Source organism: Lissotriton vulgaris, chromosome 3_1 (assembly GCF_964263255.1).
Source record: "Lissotriton vulgaris chromosome 3_1, aLisVul1.2, whole genome shotgun sequence".
Classification (NCBI taxonomy): domain Eukaryota; kingdom Metazoa; phylum Chordata; class Amphibia; order Caudata; family Salamandridae; genus Lissotriton; species Lissotriton vulgaris.
In genome coordinates, this window is record NC_141689.1 from 2,015,371,062 (window position 1) to 2,015,381,434 (window position 10,373).

The 10,373-nt window shown below is 49.7% G+C and overlaps 1 protein-coding gene across 2 annotated transcripts in view; it reads right to left on the minus strand.

Moving 5' to 3' along the window:
- CENPU (centromere protein U) overlaps positions 1 to 10,115 on the minus strand; it is a 740,965-nt gene extending 730,850 nt beyond the window's left edge. For both annotated transcript variants that reach the window (XM_086962486.1, XM_086962485.1), the window contains exon 1: positions 9,790 to 10,115. The gene's annotated coding sequence lies outside the window, so the exon portion shown is untranslated. The remainder of the gene's footprint in view (positions 1 to 9,789) is intronic.
- Between the last annotated feature and the right edge of the window lie 258 nt (positions 10,116 to 10,373).

Genomic DNA, 10,373 nt, shown 5'->3' on the forward strand with positions numbered 1-10,373 from the left:
GAGAGTCCAGACACCCAGCAGGGGGGTGGAGCCTCGATGTCGGGGCCCGGCCAGGCCCAAGGCTGAGGTCGAGCTGAGGCCACGCGGCCTCGTGGTGCAGTGTCCAAGATGGCGGCTGGGCCGGGGCAAGGCTGCTGATGGTGGCCCGGGCCGGCCGATGTCGGGGTGTTCGGGGGCAGGCGTCCCGTTGGGGACGGGTTGCGGGTTGCTTCTGTGGTTCGCCGGGTTGGTTCTTCTGGTGACACCGAGGGAGCCGGTGCTCGGACCCTATCACGCCGGGAGGGAGCGGGCCTTTCACGAGGCCTGTCCAACAATGTGCAACACTGGGACCCGTGAATAAAGACTGGTCCTGGCTCTCGCTTGCTTTAAACTCCAAGACCTAATGGATCTCGCCTTAACGCCTGGGGCCACTTTCCACGACGCATGAAAAACACAGACCCAAAACCCACAGAGAAGGAATGGTCTCCGGCGAGTCTGAAAGTCATGTCTTGGAACGTTGCAGGCCTTAGGCGGCTGCTTCTCAATCAAAACGCGCTGTCATTTATGGAGGAAGCGGACATAATTTGTACACAAGAGACCTGGCAAATCCACCCTCTCTTCCTGAGAGGATACGCTGAGTATGGAAAACCAGCAAAATAGCTTAACATCATCGGTAGACCCTCGGGAGGGATATGTGTCTACATTAAACATGCACTAAATTTGGAATTTGCAGAAATCTCCAACCTACCAGATTTCCTCCAGGCAGGCATCCTGAAAGGCTGTCGCCTGGCAAATAGTAATTTCTCAATACTGTTAATTAATCTTTACCATAACCCCCATGGGCCTTCATCTAACTCGGCCATGTTGACACATCATATTGAGTGCTTACTGTTTCAATTCGCTGGCCTTGAATGCATTATTCTTGGCGATTTTAACACTCATAACATAGGGGTTTTGAGCACACGCAGCCACCAGGCAGGGGCCACTGACGCATTAAACGATCTACTAGAATCCTATAACCTGGCAACGGCCCACTCAGTCCTCTTAAAGAACAGTCCGGGGCAGACGGTCGGCCCCACATTCAATAACCAAACCGCGGTCGATTACATAATTTTAAGCCGCAAACTCCAACTTTTAATGTCAAACTTTTCAGTCCATCCGCGCAGTGACAGCGACCACGCTGCCTTAACTGTCACTTTGAACCTCATAGTGGACCAACGCCACAAGCTTGAATACATCGGAGCGGCCGATGGAGAAGAACTAATAAGAACTAATAAAGTTGCCCAGAAGGATCAAATGGGAACAAACCGCAATAACCAGATTTAACAGCTGGGTAAATCAGTGGGCAGGTTGCCCATCGAGTGAACAGAAAAAGGGCGCAATAGAAAGCTGGAATGCCACATCAGAGACCCTGGCGGTGATTCTTTGCGGGAATCAGAATAGTGTGTCGCACAGGCGTCCCCTCCCTAAATATGGTCACAACATAGATATCAAATTATCAAATTAAGCGCCAAAAAACAAAACAAGAAACGTAAACTGTTCCACAAAAGCGGGACAAAACAAAACAAGAACCAACTACAAAAAGCTAAAAAAAGTCATGCAAAAAAGGTATGGGCTGCAAAACGTGCCCATTGTGAAGCACAATGGTTAATTATTTTTGACTTGCTGAGCCCGGGAAAATCACAGGAGTTTTGGAATTATATATGCAATATGGGACGAGGCCCAAATCATAGAAAAAATGCCCTTGAAGCCTCCACTTGGGTCGCCCATGTAAAAGCACTATATACTAATGATGGTCCCGCAAATACGCAAAATGTAACACCTATTGCTGGAGACTACATTGATCCTTCCATCGAGACGACGGCCCCACCGGGAAAATTGTTGGTCAGACAAAACGCCGCACCGGGCCCCAATGGGCTCCCTGGGCACCTATTCAATGCAAACATTGACTTTTGGACCAAAAATTTGACCCACCTGTACTTCGAATGGTGGCTCCAGGGGGATGTTCCAGACTCGTGGAGAGGCTCGCTTTTACAGCCTATTCATAAAAAAGGCCCAAAATCTGAACCCACCAATTACCGCACGATTGCCTTGTTGGATATTGAGGGAAAAGCCTACGCTAGCGCCATCTTGAGGGACCTCGCAGACTGGTCAAGTGCAGCAGGCATCCTTCCATTCTGCCAAACCGGATTCAGACCTGGGTCAGCCACAGTCGATAACATCATCGCTCTTTCTTTCCTGGCGCACCGCGCACGGATAGACAAAAGTCTTCCCCTCTTCGCCTGCTTTATGGACTACTCGGCGGCGTTTGATAGGCTCGACCCCGCAATTCTGTGGCACAAGCTGGTCCAATGGAACATCAATCCGGGGCTGCTAAGAGCGATACAGTCCCTGTATCAAAAAACTTGGGTGCGCATCAAACTCTCAAGGGACCATGCTTCTGCTAAGATCAACACAGATAGAGGCTTAAAACAAGGTTGTGTGCTAGCTCCATTATTATTCAACTTATACGCTGCAGACATGGAGAGGGCCTTGACCGGGGCTGCCCTGGCCACCCCAAAGATTGACCGGCGCAAAATACATTTTATGCAATATGCTGATGACTTGGTCCTCTTGGACCACACGAGAATGGGGCTGCAAAAGGTGCTGACGGCACTTGCCGTATACAACGACAAAAACAGGCTTGTAGCTAATCGAACTAAATCAAAGGTAATTATATTTGGGCATTACCCAAGGAAAAAATATTTGAAATGGAGGCTAGGCAATCTTTTGCTGGAAAGTACACAGCGGTACATCTACTTGGGCATCTGTTTTCAGGAATCGGGGCTCTCAAGCGCCCATCTTAAGTCAATCCAGGTCAAAGGTAAATCCATCACCTATGCCATTTGCAAGCTGCAAGCCTCCTTATACAGCCTGACTACCACGGCCATCAATAGAGTACTTAAAGCCAAGCTTATGCCAGCACTCAACTATGCCCTCCAGGCATTCCTGGGCAAACTGAGCAATGAATTAGAAAAAATTCATTGCAGGGCATACAAGAGACTTTTCCACCTTCCAAGCTGCACCAAAAACACCCTTGTTCGCCTGGAGTTCTCACTCAACCAGCAAAACTTGGGAGAGCTGGCCGCCTTAAGTAAATAATATTTTTTAACAACGGCGGCACAAAAGAACACACTGAAGGCAGTCTTGAAATGTATCTTCAGAGAGCCAGGGAACCCCTGGTCGGCCACCCTCGAAGCGGCTAAGGTCCATCTCAACCTTGCCATGGACTCCTGGAATCCAGAATATGTTACATACTCTGCCATCAAAAACGTGCTTAAAAAACAAGTGCGTGTGCGGTCGCGGGAACTGGATCTGGAGTCCCACAGGAGAAGAAAAGACTTGCATGAGACGCTGTGTTTCCCGCACAACCTGCACACTCCTAAACAGCATCTCACGCAGGCAGTGGGCAGTGCAGCCCTTCATAAGATCTTGGCTTACAGATTACACCCATTGCCCCTCAAAGATTAATACCAGTGCGGCATGGTCAGCCCAGGAGCGCAGGAATGCAGGCTGTGCAGCTACAAACGGGAGTCATTGGCCCATCTTCTCTTCTGCTGCCCGGCCCTGCGTTTGCCCCACAGTCTTTACCTTAGGCCACTACTAAGACATTCAGGGTTACGCTCTGCAAAGGATGGGATTTTTCGTCTCTATACCTTGATCACGGTAAAGCACATGCCGCCTTTGGGAAGTTTATCTTTCAAGCACGGACAATGCTGAAGACTTCTACTGGTCGGATCATAGAGCCCTTTGCCGGCCTATGAACCTTTTCCTTGGCATTTCTGTACTTTCGGAGCAACTAGATAACTTGATCTGTTTGAAATTCTCTTGATTTTAACTTTTGTAATGTTGTGACTTTTGTATCTTTGGTTTTATGTAATGGTTTTTAGTAACCAACAATAAATATCATTCATTCATTCATTCATATTTCAAATGCACAACACAGTTCCACACTACACCACTTGCCTCCAATGCACACCATATATTTCCACATCAATCAACTCCACATCATACCATAACACACAATACCATTCCATAGAACTACATATAATGAATTCCATCACACACATTCTCACTGTACATAATTCCAAAACACTTAATATGATTTAATTACTATCCACACAATTCCACAACAAACAATTCCTATACAACACATCTCTTCCTTGCACGTCTACCAACACTGGCATCTCTCCCCACACACCCTCAGCCCCTCTCCTCTCTCTCCCACACACCCACTACTCACTCATTGTGCAATACCACTGCTCTGTCTCATCGCTGCACTATCGCTCCATAGCGCTGTATTGCCGATTTAATTTGTACCTCCTGAATAGCGCTGCTCTGCTGATTTAATTATTTTATTGTGCCGCACTGTCGCCTTATTTATTTCATTAGCAGCGCGACGTCGCTGAGGCAGTAACTCTGAATTGCTCAGCTGTCTCGTGCGTGTAAGGCTTTCATTACGCTGTGCATTTGCTGGCCCTGGCTGTGCTCGCCTTTGACCCTCCATTTTGTGCATTTGTTTATCCCCTGGTCCGCCCCTCCTCCCGCCACCGCCTCCTCCCAGCTGCTGCCCCTCCCACCCACGAGTTATACCCTTCCTCGCTCCCGAGCTCCCTGTGACCGCCTGGACCCTCATTCAGCCCGGTTGCTCCTCCACGCTCCAGCTGACCCTCACGCTGGTATCGTTCTGCTTTACCAATTCTCAGCTCCCAACGCTGCATTGCCCTGCATTCATTTATTTGCTAGCGCTGCACTATCGCTCCATAGCGCTGTATTGCCGATTTAATTTGTACCTCCTGAATAGCGCTGCTCTGCTGATTTAATTATTTTATTGTGCCGCACTGTCGCCTTATTTATTTCATTAGCAGCGCGACGTCGCTGAGGCAGTAACTCTGAATTGCTCAGCTGTCTCGTGCGTGTAAGGCTTTCATTACGCTGTGCATTTGCTGGCCCTGGCTGTGCTCGCCTTTGACCCTCCATTTTGTGCATTTGTTTATCCCCTGGTCCGCCCCTCCTCCCGCCACCGCCTCCTCCCAGCTGCTGCCCCTCCCACCCATGAGTTATACCCTTCCTCGCTCCCGAGCTCCCTGTGACCGCCTGGACCCTCATTCAGCCCGGTTGCTCCTCCACGCTCCAGCTGACCCTCACGCTGGTATCGTTCTGCTTTACCAATTCTCAGCTCCCAACGCTGCATTGCCCTGCATTCATTTATTTGCTAGCGCTGCACTATCGCTCCATAGCGCTGTATTGCCGATTTAATTTGTACCTCCTGAATAGCGCTGCTCTGCTGATTTAATTATTTTATTGTGCCGCACTGTCGCCTTATTTATTTCATTAGCAGCGCGACGTCGCTGAGGCAGTAACTCTGAATTGCTCAGCTGTCTCGTGCGTGTAAGGCTTTCATTACGCTGTGCATTTGCTGGCCCTGGCTGTGACCGCCTTTGACCCTCCATTTTGTGCATTTGTTTATCCCCTGGTCCGCCCCTCCTCCCGCCACCGCCTCCTCCCAGCTGCTGCCCCTCCCACGCTCCGCCCCCTCCACCATCCATTTATGACCAATGCCCTACCGTGCAGCGTTCACGCGCAGCGACCGCGCCCCATTCGCGCCAAAGGTAAGCCCGTCTACGCCCGTCCGCGCCCAGCGCCATACCCCCTGCCCCTCGCGCTGCCCAGCCCTCCCGCATTACCTACAATGCCGCCACCCTCCTAGCCCTTAACCCCGGTCGCGCCCCCAACTGCGTCCAAGCCGCCCCTGGACAAACCCATGGACCTTTCTCCTGCTACTCCTGCAAACTCAGCGGCACCGACAACATCTCTGCTACGACCACACCACTGACTCCCGACCCCAACCACCTACAATGCATCCTTCTCAACACCCGATCAGTCCACAGGCACGCCATTGACCTATGGAATCTACTAGACACCATTTCTCCAGACATCGCCTTCCTAACGGAAACATGGATGAATGCTTCCTCCGCACCAGACATCACCATTGCCATCCCTGAAGACTATAAGATCACTTGCAAAGACCGTACCAGCCACACAGGAGGAGGAATCACTATCGTCCATAAGAAATCAATCCGCATCTCAACCAGCTCTGACGCCAACCTCGCCAACTCCGAACACCTTCACTTCCAGATCCACATCGACCCCAAAACCACACTCAGAGGCACCCTCCTCTACAGACCACCAGGACCTCGCGCAAAATTCAGTGAAGACATCACGGACTTCATCACTCCTCACGCGCTCCCCTCCAAAGAATACATCCTTCTGGGAGACCTCAACGTTCACCTTGAAAAGATCAACGACCGCAACACCACCACCCTCCTGGACAACCTCGCCAACCTCGGACTTAAACAACTGGTCACTTCCCCCACCCACATCGCAGGTCACACACTCGACCCCATCTTCACCTCCAGCAATCATGTCTCCTTCAGCCACACTACGGATCTCCTCTGGACTGACCACAGCTGCGTCCACTTCACCTACAACAAGCCCAAACCCACCAACCACCTCCAACCAACTCTGCAAAGAAACTGGAACAAAATCTCCACCGACCAGATCTCCTCATCGCTCCTTCTAAACACCCCAGCCCACTCCTCGGACCCAAACCTAGCCGCCGCCAACTTCACCCTATGGTTATCCAACACCGCCGACACCTTAGCACCACTGAAAAAACGTCAAAGCTAACCTGGCAACAAGAAGGCCTCATGGTTCAACGATGATCTTAAGAAGTCCAAGAAACTCTGCCGCACCCTTGAAAAAGCGTGGAAAAAAGACCCAACCACCAGCACCAAGGACGCCTTCAAAAACGCCACCCGCACTCACCACCAACTAATCCGAAAGGCCAAGAAAACAGCATTCAAGGATCGACTTGACAACAACGCCCACAACAGCAAGGAACTTTTCAACATCGTCAAGGAGTTTTCCAATCCCTCGGCCAACTCAGACGACATCACCCCCTCTCAAGCCCTCTGCGACTCCCTAGCCTCATTCTTCCACAACAAGATTGCAGACATCCACAACAGCTTCGACAACCAACCCGGAGCCCAACCCACCCAACCACATGCTGAACACTCTCCCCCCGCGAACACCCTTAACGACTGGAACCCAATCTCCACTGAGGACACCATCCGCCTGATGAACTCCATCCACTCAGGATCCCCCACAGACCCATGCCCTCACCACATCTTCAACAAAGCAGACTCCGTCATAGCACCGCACCTCCGAGACGTCATCAACTGCTCCTTCAACTCCGCCACCTTTCCGGAAAACTGGAAACACGCTGAACTCACCGCCCTTCTGAAAAAACCCACAGCGGACCCCACCGAACTCAAAAATTACCGCCCCATCTCGCTCCTTCCATTCCCGGCCAAAGTAATCGAGAAAGCTGTCAACAACCAGCTCGCCGCTTTCCTCGAAGCCAACAAATCCCTCGACTCCTCACAATCTGGCTTCCGAGCAAAACACAGCACTGAGACCGCCCTCATCGCAGCAACAGACGACATTCGAACTCTACTGGACAATGGAGACACAGTCGCCCTCATCCTCCTCGACCTCTCTGCAACATTCGACACAGTCTGCCACAGCACCCTTTTACAACGCCTCAGCAACATCGGAATACATGGAAAAGCACTTGAATGGATCACCTCGTTCCTCACCGGAAGAACCCAGAGAGTCCGCCTTCCACCATTCAAGTCCGAGGCCACCGAAGTAATCTGTGGCGTACCACAAGGATCCTCTCTCAGCCCCACCCTCTTCAACGTATACATGAGCCCCCTCGCGACCATCGCCCGCCAACACAACCTCAACATCATCTCTTACGCGGATGACACTCAACTGATCCTTTCTCTCACCAAGGACCCCAGCACCGCCAAAACTAACCTACACGAAGGAATGAAAAAAGTTGCTGAATGGATGAAACACAGCCGTCTGAAACTGAACTCAGATAAAACAGAAGTCCTCATCCTAGGTACATCCCCCTCTGCATGGGACGACTCTTGGTGGCCGGAAGCCCTTGGAAAAGCACCCATCCCGACAGACCACGCACGGAACCTAGGCGTTATCCTCGATTCTTCACTTTCAATGAACAGACAAGTCAGCGCCGTATCCTCATCCTGCTTCAACATTCTTCGCATGCTCAAAAAAACATTTCGCTGGATCCCCACCGAAACCAGGAAAACAGTCACCCATGCTCTGGTCACGAGCCGACTGGACTACGGAAACACCCTCTACGCAGGCACTACCGCTAAACTCCAAAAGAAACTCCAACGAATCCAAAACGCCTCAGCCAGAATCATATTAGACATCCCACGCAACAAACACATCTCTGGTCACCTGAAAGACCTCCACTGGCTACCCGTCAATAAGAGAATCACTTTCCGACTGCTAACCCACGCACACAAATCACTCTACGACATCGGACCAGAATGCCTCAACTCAAGACTGTCCTTCTACACCCCCTCCCGCCAACTACGCTCCTCCAGCCAAGCCCTCGCCACTGTACCTCGCATCAACAAGACCACCATGGGAGGCAGATCCTTCTCTTACCTGGCTGCTAAAACATGGAACTCACTCCCCACTCACCTTCGCCTTACCCAGAACCACCTAGCTTTCAGAAAGCAACTTAAAACGTGGATATTTGACAAGTAATCCTCCTCCCCCTCCTTAGCGCCTTGAGACCCTCTGGGTATGTAGTGCGCTATATAAATTCTTTGACTTGACTTGACTTCCCTCGCACAACGTGTCTCCTCTCTATGCCGCCTGCTCACACATGCTACATTTCTGTACATCCTCACCCTCTGCATTAGTCCACATCTCACCTCACTCTGCGCCCCCTTCCACTTCTCCCTCTCTCTTTCTCTCTCTTGTACTCTCTCTCACACATCTCTCTCATGCATTATTCCTGCCTCTCTCTTATGGTTAACTTCAGTTCTTCAAGCACAGTTTCTATCCTGTCAGTTTTCAAAATTTCCGTCCCTCAAACCCATGCTCTTCCTAATGTGTCTTCTGAGTACACTAGTGCTCCCTCTTTTCGCTTCTGTGGCCTCCTCTCCCCTACATTCTATCTTTCTCACACACTACTTCTGTCCTTTCTGTCTAAACACTTCCTACACACAAAAAACCTATCCCTCCCATTCTTCTTATCTATTTATTCTCTGCAACTCTCACCACTTTCTATTTACCATGCCACATAATTCCACTACACAAAAACACTACACAACTTCACGCCACACAATTCCACAACTTACAATTCAAATACAGCCCACATAATTCCACTCCACACCAAATACATCCACTATAGTACACTCCCAAACGCAAAGGTAAAAACAATTATCATTTACAACGCCAATAGCTCTAGCTCTCATAAAAAAAGATTGCATTGCAAATGCTTGTTTTCACAGGTTAAGACCTGATAGGTCTTTAAGTACACAAGTCAGTAATTCACACTGTACCAACCACAGGTTTCAATGCTGTACATCGGGTTACACACACATCTGGGGTAATACGTAAAAGAGTTATTTTCCCATCAAATAGTTTAATTTGCATTTAAGGTTTGCGCTTGTCCTATAACAGTTACTTGAAAGTGAAAAACCAACAAAATAGTTGTAGAATATGTTGTTCTTTTCATCCACGATCATGACCCCGCCCCCACATTCAGTGACTCCGCCCCTAATCCACTCAGGCTCGTAGTTGCAGAGTTATTATGCACTTCAGCCCCTAACAGAAAAGATACAGGTTAACTGGATAGCTGCAAGTTCCCCAGCCTACCTTCCAAATTCCAAGGAGTAGCCCAGGACGCTTGGATCAGCTTGTAACAAATATCCTCATCGTACCGTATCAATCCTAGAGTGAGAACAAGAAGAGTCTCACGACCAGGAGTATGTGCCGTGGGAACTGTAACATAAACGAGAAGGTCAGAAAAGCTGCACAAACACCCGCAAGAATCCGAGGCGGGAGTCTGCCAGTGTTTGAACAAGCGAACCCAGCTGACAGGGAGTCCTGGACAGAGTAGCGCGTCGAGGAAGTGTCGGTGTGCTGATAGAAACATAGCTTCAACGAATTGAGTGCAACTGTGGCGGCCATCTTGAAAAGCTAAGGTTTATCTTCGGTCTGCACCTCCGCAGAACAACTGCTAGTGATCATTAGCCACTTATGTTGTTTTAAAACACAAGATGAGAACTGAATACTAGGGGATGATTTACTTCACCTAAGCTTCCTTTAAAAGATTTTTCTATTGGAATTTTACTAAAACAAAATAGCCCATCAAGGTAATTTCGTAGTGGTAGGTGCTGTATATTTGGTGTCCCAGGGTGGCGTATACGCCGGTGGTATTTCAAGTTCGAATAATCTTA